Source organism: Neodiprion pinetum, chromosome 3 (genome assembly GCF_021155775.2).
Source record: "Neodiprion pinetum isolate iyNeoPine1 chromosome 3, iyNeoPine1.2, whole genome shotgun sequence".
Classification (NCBI taxonomy): Eukaryota; Metazoa; Arthropoda; class Insecta; order Hymenoptera; family Diprionidae; genus Neodiprion; species Neodiprion pinetum.
This window is the reverse complement of record NC_060234.1, coordinates 17445531-17463552: the sequence shown is the minus strand read 5'-3', so window position 1 is coordinate 17463552 and position 18022 is coordinate 17445531. Positions and strand designations below refer to the sequence as shown.

The following is an 18022-nucleotide window of genomic DNA, read 5'->3' as shown; positions in this document are numbered from 1 at the left end:
TTGAAAACATCTTTGTAATCGAATTTATGGATATATGATGATCCGTCTACTCTAAGCGATGTATTGGGATTTGTGATACTTGTATTCTGTTGGGTGCTAGTTTCCATGGGAACTTGAGTATTATCGTTATCAGGCATTTTGAAAATTGTATTTTGACTTACGTTACGGAGACTATAAGCAATGAATGACGATTCTCAGGGGTTGGGCGGGAGGGCGAAGTTTCCGTTGAAATTGATGTTCTGCGATGCAAGCTTCTACGATGCGAAGGTCTGCGATGCGAAGGTCTGCGATGAAAAGATCTACGGTGCCACGTTCGATGTTGCGAAATTCTCCGGTGCTACGTTCTGCGATGCACAATTCTTCGATATCGTCTGGTAATATGTTGTTGATGACAGTTGTTGTAGATGTTTAATCAACAGTGTATGTTGATAACAGTTTGAAGAAGTTTAATTCGATGATGATTTGGTCGCAATCATTTATCAGTTATATCGTCGATGTGTATTCCCAATGTTGAAAAAATTTTTGAGTTTTCGAAGGTTTCAGTAGCGTTGATTGTTTGATGATTATTTAATTATTTCTAGTTGGCTCTCGCACACGCTGCCACCATTTTATTTATATTGTAGAGCTGTTACGTTCCGAGAGGAACGTTTCGAGTCGACTCTGATTCGCCGCGTGATTTAAATTGTTCTCCTGACTTACGTAGTTGGTGTATGTAAATCTCGGGAATCCGTTGATCAGCTCCTCAGATCTTCTCGTTCAACTCGCCTACAATTCTGAGAGTTTGTTAGGTAGGGCTCGTGCCAACCATCACTATGCGTGATTGAAATAATTATTTATGACAACACTTGGGTTAATTACACATTTATTAACGGTCTCCTTCTAGTTCTCGATGGTAGGTTTACAATCGTGGTACAGATTGGTGTTAATCACTATCGCAGTGACAAACTGTTAACAAGTCTCGAAGGTTCTGAATGACTTATAATGATTTTATTCTAGGATTTCGGTAGAGGTCTGATCTGTACTCTATGATGTCTGAAGTTCTTCTACTTATTCTGTTTTTGGGAAGGTTGACTTAGAGGGAAAATAGGAGGAGTTCAAAAGGAGTCGCGGTTTCTCGCGGGTCTCGGATGATTGGTTGAGGATGATGAAAAAGTTGGGGGTAAGGTTTCTGGTTCGTGCGTGGGATCTCGGTGGTGGATTGGCGCGAGGTGGTTGGTTAAGAGAAGCAAGCGGCGAAGCGCTGACTGGTCTTGTTTTTGTTAAAATAAGGGCGCTATCCTGAATTCTGGGAATAGGGGTTTCTTTCTCTGTGAGCCATCTGTGATTTATCTTCCCTCGTTTCCGGTGTTTTGTCTTTTTGGTTATCTTAACTGTTGCAGGTTTATTACTTTGGGTTATTACGGTTGAATGGGAAAAAATATATATATAACATGTATGTTATGAATTTGACTGATGAAATAACGGTTAATCTAGCGTGTGAGGACTGTTGATATAAGAATTTGGACGTTGTGATGGTAACTAAGTGCGTTGGTATTAATCTACGACTATCGGTAAGAGCACGTAGGGCTCTCTTATGGTAACTGCACGCTGGTCAGGTAGAGCGCAGAGAGGGCGCCGCCGTGGATACCGGCTGGCACGTAACAAGCCTTCGCCGACCTTCATTGTCACCAGGCTGCTGGTCAACAGGAACTGCGGCGCGCCTCTGCCCGGCTCTGTGAGGCGGAGCTCATTATTTCAGGGGTTCCCTGCCCATCCCCTGACGGCACTCGCGCAGTCATTCTGCAGGTTGCAGCCTCCCTTGGCGTTACTCTGGGAGACGAGGACGTCCTATCCTCGCGCTTCCTAGTCCCACGATCCCGTGCCCGCCGGGGTGATGCTCCGCTGCCAGTTATCGCCAGGCTCCGCTCTCGGGACTTGTGTCTCCGGCTCATTGCTGCCAAGAAGGCACACGGGATTCTCCGCACCTCCGACCTTCTCCCCCGGCGCACCACTCCTCCGCTTATCATAAATGTGAACGTGGCTCTCCCAGGTGATGTCTACAAACTTCTTGTTGCAACCCGTACTGTGGCCAAAGCTAGAGGATTTAAATATGTCTGGCATAGCGATGGCGTTGTTTTGCTGAAGTCCAGGGACGGAGAGCGTACTCGGCGTATACGCACAGTTCAGGATCTCGAGGCACTTGAGGTCGAGTCTCTCTTCGCCTCTCCCGGCGGTGGCTCTGATGCCTCTCCGTCCCGCCCGGGTCCCTCTGGCCGTCAACCTAGGCCCGGTTCCGTGCGTGGCCGTACTTTGCAACCACCCTTCTATCGTGGCTCGCGTGGTTCCACCCGCGATACACCAAAGGATGCCGTCGTCTCGCGTCCGCCTCCTTTAGCTGAATGTGAGGTGCCACAGGAGGCGCGCACCAGCCCCTCCTCTGCCCACTCATCGCCTCTGTGACTTGGAACCTCGAGGTTGCCGCCTGCGCCTGGATGTTCACGCTCCTCGCTCCAAATCTGCCATATTAACGCCAACTCCATCCGTGGCCACATGGACTATCTCCGCTACCATTTCACCGCCTCCCCATACCACGTTGTCGCCGTTAGCGAGTCCTGGCTTCACACTGAAGTCTCCGACTCTTCAGTCGCTTCACCCGGTTTCTCCATCCTCCGAAATGATCGCGCTGGTAAAGTGGGCGGTGGGGTTGCTCTGTACCTCCGTGACCCACTGCGTGGACGTATCCTCGCGGCATCTCCGCCTCCATACTCTGCTCTCCCTGAGTACCTCGTGGCCGAAGTCAAGGCTCCTGGCCTATCCCCACTTCTGGTCTCGGTAGTTTATCGCCCACCAAAGACGGCCAACCTGGCCCTATTCGAGTCGGATTTTGATCTCTACTCACCCGGTTACGCTCTCTCTATTGTCCTGGGCGATTTTAACGCGAATCAGCTCGCTGACTCCTACAAGGCCGATAACATTCGCTCATTTTGTCAGTCACACGCGCTTCACCTGGTGCCCTTCATGGCCACTCATCACACATCCACCGCTGACTCTCTTCTGGATCTCTGTCTCGTTAGTGACCCTGACGCTGTCGCTGACTTTGGACAATCAGAGACCCCCTTCATTGCTGGGCACGACCTAATTTACGTGACCCTTGCAATGCCCGCTCCCTCGAACCAGCGGCTTATCACCTCGCGCTCCTATCGTAACTTCTCAACTGAGGAGTTTGCCCGCTCTCTTGACTCTATGAATTGGGACTGCTTCTTTCCACCTGCCTCCGCTGATGAGCTGCTACAGCGTCTCCGGGGTAATCTCACCACCGCCTTGGACCTACTGGCACCCACCCGCACATTTCTCTCCAAGCGTCGCGCCCCGCCCTGGATCACCCCTGACCTGCGGGCCCTTGAGCGAGAGAGAGATGCTCTCTACCGACGGTACAAGCGCACTCGCAACGGGACCGATCTTCTCTCCTACCGCGGCTCCCGCGATGCCCTCCACAGGCGCATCTCTGCGGCCCGCACCGCTTTCTATGCCGACCGGTTGTCTAATGCCTCCGGCTCCCGGGCCCTCTGGAATGAGCTTCGATCCCTCGGGCTGGCCTCCTCCCAGATTAGCGACTGTGCCGGGTTCTCTCTAGATGAACTAAATATCCATTTCGCGGCGGTCTCCTGCCGTCCTGGAGTATCTCAGGAGGTCGAGGAGTTCTTTCGCGGCCTACCCCCGCCTAGTTATGATGACACTTTATTCTACTTTGCCGACGTGTTGCTCTTCACAGTGCGATCTTTCACTTCTCGTCTCAATCCCGGGGGGTTGATGACCTCTCACTCCGCAACATTAAGGACGCCCTTCCGGCCATTTTTCCATTCCTGCTGCTTCTCGTCAACCAGTCCCTCAACTCCGGTTTTTTCCCGGCGTCTTGGAAGAAGGCCCGTATCATCCCGTTGGCTAAGGTCGAGTCTCCCACCTCTCTCCAGCAGATGCGTCCCATCGCGAATTTATGCCTTTTGTCTAAGGTGCTTGAGCGCGTCGTGCTCCTTCAGATGCTGACTTATCTGGAGAGCCGCTCTCTGCTCGACTCTCGACAGTCCGGCTTCCGCCCGGGCCTTAGCACGCAAACTGCCCTTCTCAAGCTCGCGGACGATGTGCGTCGCGGCGTCAACGACCGCCTGGTCACAATCGTCGTACTGTTCGATTTCAGCAAGGCGTTCGACGCCATCCCTCACGCCTTGCTTCTCGCCAAGCTCCTGGCGCTCGGCTTCTCACAGCACGCCTTGACCTGGACATCCAGTTACCTCCGAGGCCGCTCGCAGGCAGTGGTTGGCCCTTCTGGGGAACTTTCCTCCTGGGCATCACTTGATCAAGGAGTCCCCCAGGGCTCCGTTCTGGGTCCACTGCTCTTCGTTGCTTTCATCAACGACATCGCACGCGCTCTTCATCACACCGAACACCTGTTATACGCCAACGACTTACAAGTTTACCTTCAGTGCCCTGCAGCTGAGGTTCCGGAGGCCACTGCGCGCTTAAATCTCGACGTTGCAGCGGTCCAGGAGTGGTCTCGTGCTAACTCCCTCTCTCTCAACGCCTCCAAGACCCAGGCCATCATTCTCGGTAGCTCCTCGTTTGTCACTAAACTTAACGCTACGCCTCTTCCGCCAGTGGTAGTTAATGGAGTTCCTGTCCCCTTCTCCCGCACTGTGCGGAACTTGGGGTTAATTTTCGACAGCTCGCTCTCCTGGACTCCCCACGTTGATGCTGTGTCTGGGCGAGTGCACTTCGCTCTCCGCCAGCTTTCTGCCTCCCGTAAACTGCTCACTTTCTCCTTGCTCAACTACCTCGTAACGGCCCTGATTTTCCCGCTCCTGGATTACTGCTCAGTAGTCTTTAATGATATTCCTGGCGTACTTAACACCCGCCTGCAACGTCTACTCAACTGTTGTACCCGCTTTGTTTGCGGGGCTGCTAGAGATGAGCACATCACTCCTCACCGTCGCGCTCTTGGTTGGCTCTCTGTGCGTGATCGCAGACTCTACTTTCTTGGTAGCCTGCTCTTCGGCGTCCTACACACCGGCGCGCCAGACTATTTGCGTGCCCTCTTTGTCGTTCGCCCTGCCAGCGCACCTGGATCCAGCAGGCTCGGGAGGGGTAGCCACATTGTCCCTCGCTTCGTCACCGAGACCTACCGCAGGTCCTTCGCGGTTTCCGGTATCCTCTTCTGGGAGTCTCTCCCTCAGGAACTGCGTGAGTCTTCCTCAGTCACCGTTTACCGCTCCCGCCTTCGACAGTATCTGTTCGACACGGAATTTGACAGGACGTAGTCCCCCCCCAAACCTTACCTCGCCTGACATCTTCTCCGTCCCTGGTATAGCTGGTTCTGGTTTCCTCGTCTCGTCCTCCTGTAGCTTAAGTTCGGTTAGGTTTCCTAGATTTGAGCACTCTGTATCTTTTTCTTTCCACATCTAATTCTGTAACTATCTCTGTATCTTTTCTGTTCACACTCTGTCTTTGTCTAGTCTACCTGCATGTTTTCACTGTAAATGCAGGTAGTCCTGTTCTTGTCCAACATTGTCATGGACAAATAAACAAACCTATCTATCTATCTATCTCTCTCTTCCTCTTCCTCTCTCCCTCTTTTCCTCTCCCCCTCTCCCCCTCTTTCCCTCTTCCCCTCTCCCCCCCTCTCTAAAAGAACAAAGAAAGAACTAGCATCCTTAGGTCTGACTAAGCCGAGTCTATCATCCCCATAACATTTTTTCTCCCCCGATCAACTTAATACATTCTACGTCTCACTTTCGAGAGATACACCGCCCATGTCAAATGAATTACTTCTCTCGCTATTAACAGACTTACCCACAATGAGATATACTTTCACTCTATCTACAATATCTATCGAATCTGTCTTGGAACTTTTATACCGATCAACATCATCCTCTCTCAGTGCTGGACCCGATGGGATCTCGCAGTATAGTATCTGTAAAGCTTGTTCTGCCGTTGCCCCTCACCTTACTGCTATTTTCAATCTTTCCATTACTCATTCCTATTATCCGGCTATTTGGAAACATGCGTTTATACGGCCTCTCTCAAAAATTAAGTCACCTCGATCCCCATCTGATACTCGTCCAGTCGCCAATCTATCAGAACTGTCTAAATTGTTCGAGAAACTTATTCACAAACAGATAACCAACTACCTTGAGAACAATAACATCCTTGATATGAGACAGTCTGGGTTTCGACACTCGTACAGCACTCAAACAGCTTTCCTAAGAGTGGTTGACGACATCAGACAGGGGATCGATGAGAGAAAGCTGACAGTCCTAGTACTGTTCGACTTTAGCAAAGCCTTTGACACTGTTCCTCATCCTCGTCTTCTGTCTAAACTATGTGCATTGGGAATTTCCCGTGACACCTTACTATGGTTCTATTCTTACCTAACGGGACGTTCACAGGCGGTTGTCGATGGGCGGGGAAATCGCTTTGACTGGTTGCAGATAAGGGTTGGTGTACCACAGGGTTCCGTCCTCGGTTTACTTCTTTCCTCGATGTTTATTTATGATTGTAACGTGGCATTTCGGTTAGGCCTGCCCGTTACAAGAGACTCCCTGAACCCTGAGCGGAATCCAGGAATCAGGGTTTCAAAAATCGAGTCGCGAAATAATCCTAGAAAGCGCCAGAACTGGAGTCACGCACCCGGGCTTCGACAGGGACGAAATAGCGCATTGCGAACAAGATATTACAGGCTTTTGTTTTTTTTTATTTTTTTTCGAGTACACCGGCTACCATCCCGCGACTAACTCCGACGCCGAGGATATTTCGAGGCAAGGCGAAACCGCGGAGATCTCGCGAGGAGGATACCGAGGCTGCAGAGGGGGAGACAACGCAGATCCCTGCAACGCGGGAATCCAAGGTGGACGCGATTCCCGCTGGCGGCCGGCGCGCCGCAGCCTCCCCGCTCACCCCGCGTACGCCCAACCGAGACAACCGCGAGAGACCAGCTAGCGACGAGGGAGCACCACCCCGCCCAACCCCAGGACCCCGTAGAGCTGCGCGAGAGACGACATCGCGATCTAGCCTTAAGTTCTGCGCCGCGTAGCGACGACAGGTGCGCGGCAAGTTGCGCGATCCCCAAAATCGATGACAGATCGATTGTTGCGCATTCTTAGGGTGATGACGTCACGGAGGATTGGCGTGACGAGATCGGCGTTGCGGCCGATCGACCATCGGAGATCACTCGAGTTCTGGCGACTGATCAGAGTAGTAGTGTTGCGATATAGATTCGGGGTGCGAGTGTGTTGGGCAGAAGTTAGTAATTGCGAGGGAGAATGGCCGCCAATGATCACGAGGGAGTTGGCGAATTCGTGTCCTGGATATGGAGCGGTAAGCGCTGCTAACCTTCTTGCGAGAGAATTTCGAGAGATAATTAATAAAGGCTTGCCGAGGAACGGATAGACATTGAGGATTGGCGTTAACGACAGTACTCGAGATTCTTTAGCCGATACATCTGCTTGGTGACCGTAGCCTGAGTTGCGCGTAATGAAGTAGCGTTAATTTCGAGTGATCGAGGAGGTCGAGTCGAGTCACGGGTTGAGTCGAGACACTATTGTCTCGAATTTGAGTGTAACCGAATTCCGTTACACGGGTTCACGTCAACTTAGTCCGATACAGCCTCATTTCTCGTGTAGGTCGCGAGCAGTCCAACGGGAAGTGTTCGAATTCGCGACCGCGTCCCACCGTCGCGGAGAAAGCTGAGCTCGGGTGCGTGTTAACAAGAAAATTCTTTTGTAGAGGATAGTCGCGGGTGACGCGACGAGCCTCGTTTCCGTTTGGCCTTTGGTATAATCAGTTGGTAATAAGTTGGCGATCAGCGCCCGTAGGCATAAGCAATTTTATTTCTTTTTCTTTTGTTTGATTCATTGCCGATCGCGGATAGCATCGGCCGAGAATTCGGTTCCGTTTCCGTCGAGGGGTTTAGTATTAAGTTGGCGATTAGCGCCATTCTGTAGAGGACGATCGCGGGCAGCGTGTCGGGTCCTATTTTGTTGTTAGTTTGGAAGTTAGCGGTTATCATTAAGACGGCGACTAGCGCACGTAGGCCGGAAAGGTCTTCTAGATCTACTGATTTTTTTTCTGTTGTTTGTTCTTTCTTTTTTTTGGTTATATCTAAGCCTCTGTATCTGGAATCGCGACGACGACGTTCGCAGTATTATTATTTTATTTTATTTTTGTATTATCGCTAGCTGAAAATATATTGTTTAATTTCATTATTGCTTTGTAAAATAACGTGTTGGCGTACGTGTGTCGTATCTCTCTCTACCCGAAAGTTACCCGTCCCCTCTCCGCGGTACTGAGCTCCGAGTATATGGTCGCGGTATAGCGCATTACCGATTTCGAGGCGTATTGATCACGCCAGGCGCCCAACAAATTTCGCGATATTGTTTCAGGTCCAGGATACCTCGCGGACGCTGTTTTATTGTGCACGCAGTAAGTTCTCGGTCATTTGCTCCGAGTGACCGAGGAGCGGGAAAAATCCACGTCACATGATATAGGGGATAACCTGCGCTACACTGACCGTATGATCTTCACTGACGATACTCAGATTTACTTACGCTGTCTGCCATCCGAACTCAATAGTACCATTGCCAAAGTTTCTTATGATGCTCAAGTAATTACCCATTTTGCTAATTGTAATGGCCTGACATTAAACATCTCCAAATCAAAAGTTCTTGTCTTGGGTAGTAATGCCATCTTGTCTAGTATAAATGTCTTGAATCTACCACGTATTCGAGTCAACAATACTCTCTTGCCGTACGCATCTGACGTTCGAAATCTGGGTGTTCTTTTATCAGCGAACCTGTCATGGAGCAAACACGTGTCGTTCATCTCCCAGAAGGTTCATGCCATTCTTCACAAAGTCAAATTTCATAAAAAGTCTTTACTATTAGCATTACGTATCAAATTAATTACAGCTCTGGTTTTTCATCACCTTGACTATTGTTGTCTTGTCTATCACAGTCTTACGGTTGAACTTGACACTAAACTCCAGAGACTAATTGACTGTTGCATCCGCTTCATATTCAACCTTAAACGAGACGAACATATTACTCCCTACAGACAAAGATTACAATGGTTATCAGTCAAAAATCTACGACTTTATTTTCTAGCCATAGCAGTTTACCGCATCTTATTTATGACTTCCCCGGCGTATCTAAGCGAGCTTCTCTCACTTATCGACAACTCTGTCCGACGATCTGTTCGTAATCCGTTGTCTATTGAAATATTTCATATTCCGATACACCGAACCACTACATTTCATAACTCGTTCCGACTTTCCGCGGCTTATCTATGGCATTCTCTTCCTGCTTTAGTTGCCTCCTCTGAAACTATCAAAATATTCAAATCACAACTTCATGCTTATCTCCTTCATGCTGAATTTGGCACTTAGCGAGCGGACGTCCAAGAATATTATTACTTACGATCTTGGTCTTTACCATTAGTTTTAAGCGATTCACTCTATTTACCCTTACTACTACTTTCTACTATTTTAGCATTTAAGCAAAACTGTGTCTATGAGATATTAGATTAAGTTAATCCTGTATCTGTTGTATTTTTACTATAATTTGCCCCATAGCTTGCTAGGGCATAATAAACACATCACATCTCTCTCTCTCTCTCTCTCTCTCTCTTATCGCTGGCTCGAGCTCTACCCCCTCTCTCTGACTCTCTCTAAGCGCGGGAACGACACTGCTACATACGACGCTAGTTACACCTGTGGGAGCGTGGCAGTACCTACTGCACGCTTATCATGGGCGACGGTAAAGACGGCGACAGCGTTGACGACGACGACGAGACGTACGAACAAACAACTTCATCGTTATTAGCGCATAGCGAGGTACAGGCACTACTTGCTGAAATAAGATCCCACCGCATGACAATGCTTACTTCGCTGGGAAATGAGAAGGCTGCAGGAGTCAAAGCTCAATTGCGTGAGGCTATAGATTCTTTTTGTGTGGTATTGCAAAAAATTTCTACAGCATATTTGTGTAAGCTCGAAGTGGAGCGTGTGTCAGGCTCTTGCGAAAATGCATTAAAGAACTCGTGCAAAAAGATAGTGAAAATAAGCGATTCTATTACCGATAAAATTTCTAACGCCTCCGTTGGCCGCGCTCGTACCTTTTCGGATATCGCGACACTTCCTGCCCGTAATAGTAGTAATAACTCTATCGCTCTTAAATAATATTCAGCGCTCTACCTTTGTGACTATTGGTCCTCGCGAGGCAGCAAAAGATAAGTTTCCGACAGCAAAAACAACAGATGAGGCTATGAGAAAAATTATTAATCCTGCACGTTTGAATATGAACGTAAGAAGAGTGATTTATACTGATGGTAGTACGGTGGTACTTGAGGGCGACTCGCTTGATGTTGATATAATTAGGGAGCAGCTAGCTGCGGCTGACGCTGAACTCGAGATACAAACGAATGCAACAAAAAATCCGTGACTGACTGTGCACGATGTTCCGATTGATCTCGAAGCATCCGATGTTGTTAATTGTATTGTCAACCAGAATCGGTCTGGCTGTGAACTTGATTCTGTTAAGGTAGTTTACATGTACCCGCCGCGTAACTGCAGGAATGTCCGTTCGTGTATAATCGAAGTGTCGCCCGAACGTCGTAAAGCCTTGTAATCGAAGGCTCGCGTATACTTAAACTGGCGATCTTGCCGTGTTGATGACCACGTCTCTTTGATGCAGTGCTATAACTGTTTGAAATTTGGCTATACTTCTAAAGAATGTAAAAATAATGCGTGTTGCGGTTTTTGCGCTGGTGCACATGCAACAAATAGTTGTGGAACTAAACATAAGCTGAGCTGTAGTAACTGCGTGTCGGCCAAGGCAACTAACGTCTCCCATTCCGCTTATGATAAAAGCAAATTTCCTGTACTGCGTAGACAAATTGACCGCGCTATCTCTTTTATCAATTATGGCGAGTAATGGTGCGCTATCGAGGTATCTTTGTGTTAGTCACTGTAACGCTCAGTCGCTTCCAGCGCAATTTGGCGCGGTCCAAAATTTTATGTTAGAATATGACGTGCATGTCATGGGGATCAGTGAATCATTCCTAAAGCCAGAGAAACTTTCTTCTTGCTATAAGATTCCGCACTATAATCTGTACCGTAACGATTGGACGACTAGGGGCGGAGGAGGTGTTGCAATGTATGTTCACGACTCAATTAAAGCCAAAGTGGTTGCTCTTTCGCCACAATCTACGGCAAGAGACACCAGACCCGAGTATCTCTTCGTTGAACTTCAATTCGGCTCATACAAGTTTCTCTGCGCACTTGTTTACAACCCTCCAAAAACGGGCTTTTGGTGTGAAACGGTTGAGGATGCGCTGCTTGGTTACGGGGGCGCCTATGACAATATCTTTCTCATCGGTGACCTCAATATTGATTGGTTTTCCTCTCTTTCACCTCGTAGGACATTAGCTGATTCGCTGCAAACGTGTAATCTTGTGCGTTTGCCTCTTGATGCAACCCATCACGGAGCAAATCCGTTTTCTACCATCGATTACTTTTGTCTACTCAGCGATTCGCATCTGGCCTTCTATTCGCAGCACTACCTGCCTGTTATCTCTGAACACGAAGTTCTCCTTGCCTGCTTTACTTATGATCGTATTTTGCCTGCACCTAAAACAATCACGCGACGTTGCTTTAAAAATATTAACGCGGAACGTTTCCATCAGGACTTATGTTCAATAGATTGGCAATCAGTCACTGCCTCGGCGGCTATCAATGCAAAGGTTGCCACCTTCTCTGACAGAATTACAAATCTCTACGATAAGCATGCCCCTCCTCGCACTTTTGTTGTACGAGGTAACCGACCATCGCCGTGGCTGACTCCTGAGTTGCGCGAAATTTTAAGAGCAAGAAACGCAGCTTGCCGTACCTACAGCCGTACTCATAAAGAAAGCGACAAGCTAATTCGCAAGCAATCGCGTAATCGTGCTAAAATAGCGATTCGTGATGCTATCACACGTTATCATAGGGAAAAGTTTTAAAAGTGTAAATCGCCCAGGGAATTCTGGGATTGTGTTAGTGAGGTGGGCTTGTCAGGCAAATCAGATCGTAACGATCAGCTCCCTGTCGATCCGGGCTCGCTGAATAGGCATTTTATTGGCAGTGGTACCCCTATGAGCGCTAGCGTTGAGCATGATGTTGTGCCACCGGTGGAGGGTTGCGACGAGGGTAGGTTCTATTTTCGGCACGTTGGTAGCGACAAAGTTTGCAATGCTATACGGTCGGCACGTTCTAATGCTTGTGGTCCAGACGGTATACCCCTGCGATTCTTGAGAGAGTGCATGATGTCTATCATCCCTATTTTGCAGAATATCTTCGACTCTTCACTGCAAACAGGGGTTTTTCCATCTGGCTGGAAAAAAGCTCTAGTGCAACCTATCCCTAAGAAAAGAATGCCTAAAGTGCTGCAAGACTTTAGACCTATTAGTATTTTAAATGCCACTTCGAAAATACTCGAGACCGTTGCCCACAGACAAATGTCGGAATTCGTCGCTCAACGTGACTTGCTAGATCCGCATCAATCTGGCTTTCGAAAGTTTCACAGCACTCATTCTGCAGTATTAAAAATAGTTGATGATGTAAGAGTTGCCATCGACCGTCAGCAAGTCACATTATTGGTTGCGATTGATTTCTCGCGTGCATTTGACTTGGTAAATATTCAGTTGCTCTGTGACAAGCTGTATAATATGGGATTTTCTGCGTCGGCTTGTAATTGCTTTTGCTCATATCTGACGGGTCGGACTCAGGTAGTTGTGTCCCCCTTAGGCGAGCGTTCTCAACCCTCAGGTAGAAGTGCGGGTGTGCCGCAAGGTTCCATCTTGGGCCCGCTACTCTTTTCGTTATTTATCAACGACATCGGTTCTGTACTTAAGCATTGTTCGTACCATCTATACGCTGACGACTTCTGCATTTATCTTCATGGTTCCTTCAGCGACTTTCCGGATATCATTCGGCGCGTTAATGAGGACTTGACTAATGTTGCTAACTGGGCGCGATCCAACTCACTTCTCATTAATACTGCGAAAACCGGTGCAATTTGGTTTGGTTCGGGCAGCTTTATCAAAAGGCTCTCCTCAGTCGTTGCACCTGACATCCTGCTTAGCAACACCGTTGTACACGTTAGTGAGACGCTAAAGATTTTGGGTGTTACACTTGACTCTGCGTTAACTTTTCGAGCTGAATGCGGTGTAATTAAAGGAAAGTGTACGGCTGCTCTTTATCGTTTTCGTCGATGCGGGCATTCCCTAACACTTTCATGTAAGCTTACTCTGGTTAGGGCACTCATAATGCCCTACTTTGATTATTGTGCAGGACTATATGTTTTGATCTCAGGTGAGCTTGCAACTAAGCTTGGTAGAAGCATGAATGCCGCTATACGTTTTGTGACGGGTGTCAATAAGGGCAGCCACATTTCTCCCGCATACATACAGCTGAACCTGTTACCATACGCTTATAGGATTGAGTACCTAGCTATGTCCTTCCTGGCTTCCGTCTTGCGTACTGGCCAACCTTCGTATCTCGCAAATAGATGCAGGTTTAGGGCCCCTGTAGGGCGATTCTGTAACTCGTTATAAGAATAACGATTCGGAACGCTATCGTAACGATAACGAATTTCGCCGCGTGTAACGACAATCTCATAACGACGGTGCGATTCCGTAACTACGAATAGCGACACTTCGACGTTACAGAATGGGATAACGAATCGTCGTTATGGATACCGACAGGAAGTGACGTATTGTGACAAATCCTTAGCAAGTAACTAGAATTTTATCGAAACTCGCCTTAAAATAGTTGAAATTCGTGCCGCGGTGGCGCGCATGAAGGTTTAAATCCAGGCGCGCACAATCACTCAGTCACAGTCAGTGCAAATCCATCGTATAGTGAACATTGTAAATATAAATATCATCATTGTTATTATATCTTAACACCGTTTAATACTTTTAATAAATTTTAATACGAGTAAAAAAATTTATTTGCACTCATACTCTTAAAAGGAGCCCTTTGACCACGTGTCGTGAATCCCCATGCAGCGTTTACTGCTTCTACGTTTTCCTCACTATTCTTTTTGCATGGACCACCATTGGGTTCTTCACGTAGAACCAATATTCTGAAGAGTAAAATTATATAACTACTCCCATTTTTTACTAAAGATCATAACTGTAGCTGTAATATTTTCAATACTTCAAGAAGTCTTTGAGTTTGTTAATTTCATGGAGGCAAAGCTATTTAAAAACAATACCACTTGAAAAAAAAATTGAGGTCTAGTTTAGAATAAAGATTTTTCGCGTTTTTATTTTTTGTTCAGGTTAAAAAAGGTGAATATTTTTTATAAAATAAAGTTATACTTTAAAAACACAATTGAATATTTCTTTATGTACAATCAATTGTAAACATTATAGTTGAAGGAATGTAAATTCGAAAAATTGGTGATTTTGAAAAATTAACGACGGAGCCAGGAATCGAACCTGGCGTCTAGAGATGCTTGACCGGAGCCTTACTCCTATGAGCCTATGAGATTTTGATGAAATAATATCTGTGCATTGAAGATATTAAAGAAATGAAATGACATGGAATTTTGAAAAAGGTACGCCAAGGCGGTACGTCGGAGCGTAACACCGCCCTGACTCTGTTGTCGTTAATTTCTCTCATCACCTTTAAACATTATACTTGTTGGCAATTTAACCATAAACATCATTCCATATTCTGTATTCTATTCTTCCGCATCACGGAAGTTGGTAAATCTTTCTCTCATAATTTGTTGTTGAATTCGTTGAGCCAAAGCGCGTGGTCCTCGTCTGTTGTATTCTTCATCTTGATCCATCGGATCAACATCATTCTCTACAGGATGAGCTATCGGTGCTAGTTGTTCGTCATCTTCATTGTTTAATCGTAGTTGCACTCTCATGTTGTGTAGTACTGCACACGCATTAACAATTTTCGCTGCGAACGCTGGTTCGTACATCAAGACTCGCTGGTATGACAAGCATCTCCATACAGATTTAAAAACTCCAAAAAACCGCTCGACGACGCTTCTAGCCTTACATAGTTGTTGTGTATATTGATGTTGTCGCGTATCTTCAGGAAAATTGGCCAGAGGTGTTAACAGCCAAGGCTCCAACGGATATCCAGCATCACCTGATGGAAAATATGTTGATTTAGAAAAAAGTAGACTAAATATAATATGCATATTATGTATATAAAACTCAAACTGAACCTATGCTGCTTTGCTGAACAGTGAAAAATATTTTCGCTTTGACTGCGCTTAAGGTGTTAACCAAGATTCATCACAGCTTCTTGAGGCAGGTGAAAAAGGCTGAGAAACTCTTCTCGTGGTAACTGAAAAGGATTCTGAGCATCTCTCAGTCGCCTTCTTTCCACACGACGTTCGAGTCGACGTAATCTTTCCTCAAGAACGAATACATCCCAAGCAAGGTATTCGATAGCCATGATCCTTTGAGATTGAAGATAATCAAAGAAACAGCGTAAATAATAGACTTAATAGTAGAAATGAATTATTAATGAAATTAATGAATAATTATATTTGTGGAAGCAACTTTGTGGGTTCTTCGGAGCAACACTACAATTTATAGGTTATGTTATTCTTTTTTAGAAAATAATGAAATCTATTCTACAGTTTTTTCTGAAGTCAATCTGCATTGATAATTCCTAATTACTGCAAAATTCAACTTACTTACTTGTTATTTCAAACGTCGTAATTATTTTTCACTTTCGGAGCACTTTTCGAAGCACTTTCTCGGAGTCGAGAAAAATATGGGAAACGCACACCACTCCTCTAGCTCGTGTGCAAAGTGTCGTTATAATGGTCGTTATAGCGTACCGAGGGGGTCTCTGAGCCTCGCTATCCGCTCGCACCGTAACGACGTCATAACGACACTTTTCGTTACTAATAACGACAAAACTCGCTAAGAATAGTGTACAGAATCGCATTTGTCGTTATAATAGCGACGCGGTCGGTAGCATAACGAAACTTGTCGTTATGAGTCCATAACGACATCATAACGAGTTACAGAATCGCGCTACTGATCGTCCTGGAACGAAGCGCGCGACGCATCTTGATCTTGTAATTCCTAAGGCATGTCTGAATTATTTGCGTGATTCGTTTTTTGTCTCGTGCGCCGAAAAATGGACCAAACTCCCGATCTCCGTTAGGAACATGTACGAACGCCCTTGTTTTAGGCAGCATCTGTATGCCCATTTGCTTAGTAAATTTAAACGTAATAAAGGGTTGTAAGTAGCACCATTGGTGTGTAGCCTAGCCTAGTTATTAGTCACTAATTTCGTTTGCGCCCTTCTTTGTTATTTTTACTTTTTTTTTTATTATACTAATGCCTATATTACTATACTATATAATATATATAATTACTATACCTAATAAGCACCTTGATATGTATATTTCGCACAATGCTTAGGCTATACGGGAACTCTAGTCATTGACTTCTGGATCCCTAGCCTCTAATGAATCTCTCTCTCTCTCTCTCTCTCTCTCTCTCTCTCTCTCTCTCTCTCTCTCTCTCTCTCTCTCTCTTTCTCTCTCTCTCTCTCTCTCTCTGTCTTTCTCTCTTCCTCTCTTCCTCTCTCTTACGCTTTCGTGGACTCCAGTCACTTTTTTAGCATATTCAAAAGCAGGTTTTTTATAAGTTGTGAAAACATTGTCAAGTGAAAATATTCAATCATTTTTATGACAATTTCTCTCGCTAGGTTCCATATAGCTACCCTGTGGCACGTACGCGATTCTAGAGAGGTGTGGCAAGTAAGGTTTGACTTCCCAAGATGGGAGGATAAACCACCGATCACGGAGTGCCTCAGGCTAATAGTGGAGACTAGACCTTTGTATTTTGCAGTGTGTGTATGTGTGCATGTGGGTAAATGACTGGTTTGATGCATGACCAGACGTCTGATTAATTTATATTATGCAATTAATTACACGAATTCCCAGATATCGCTACTGTCGACGCACTGATAGCATTAAGGGCCCGAATATGATTTCTTAAGCTGAGTTACCAAATCCGATCGGTTAATACAAATTACCATGCAATTACAGTAATGTGATAGCCGGTCGTTGTTTAAGAAACTCATGTGTACAGCAGGTATCAAACTCCCGAAGATGACTAGCACGGTCGCACTGACGATACATAGCACTCAGGTATATGTCATGGAAAATACCAGACGAACATTCAAAGCAGGCCAAGCTCCTCATGATCGTCACCTGAGACCGTCCACCGCTGATAATGCGGACTGTAAGTCTTCAGTATAAGTTGCTTTGTCTTACGCAGTCTACGCGTAATTCTTGACCACGCAGTCTTTATTCTACAGCCTTAGCGAACGGTCACGCCGATACTTACGTTATATTTTCTGTACGTATACTCCTTGATACTTACTTTACTTACAATAAATAAAAGACGATCTGACCATTAATCCACCTGATTCAATGACTTATTTCGTGGTAACCTTCGAAATTCTTTAAGCTTAATTTCTTTTCTTTTATCGTAGAACGGTAAAATCAACAATGATTCATTTGAACCGGTTCTAGAAGTTTTTATTAACTCGGAAATCTTTATTTTTGCACCCTCCGCGTTAAAGGCTACATTTTAGATATTTATCAGGAAAAATGTACTCTATGTCCAGTGGCTAAAGACGTTGCCTACTCCCGGCGGAACTGCTGCTTGCAGACGCGATGCAAGTTTTCTCCGTCACTTATAAAGATATCGAACTTCTATTAGAAGCATTTCGAAGGCGAAGGAGTAATCTGTACCGTGTATTTTTCCGAATTTCAATTTTTTTTTCAGAGTCGTAAAAAACAGCACTGAAAGCGAGCAAACTTCCCGTTGTAATAAAACAAGAACTAATTTTTTTTTTCACAGTTCTACGAAATACACGGCATCCTTCACCTTTAATTTAGGATTAAGAGCAATAAAATCGAACTTAAGAGTTGCGAGAAAACTTGCAAGCATGAAACAG

The 18022-nt window shown here is 46.0% G+C and overlaps 1 protein-coding gene and 1 long non-coding RNA gene across 4 annotated transcripts in view; both read right to left on the bottom strand.

Annotated features, from left to right (window-relative positions):
* Nucleotides 1–18022, bottom strand: part of PGAP1 (GPI inositol-deacylase) — a 282452-nt gene that overhangs the window by 123159 nt on the left and 141271 nt on the right. The gene's annotated exons all lie outside the window — the stretch shown is intronic.
* On the bottom strand, nucleotides 14309–16051 carry LOC124213613 (uncharacterized). The gene is made up of 3 exons (XR_006881914.2): nucleotides 15739–16051; nucleotides 15258–15494; nucleotides 14309–15178 (listed from the first exon to the last, which is right to left on the bottom strand). It is a non-coding gene; the product is annotated as an uncharacterized lncRNA (long non-coding RNA).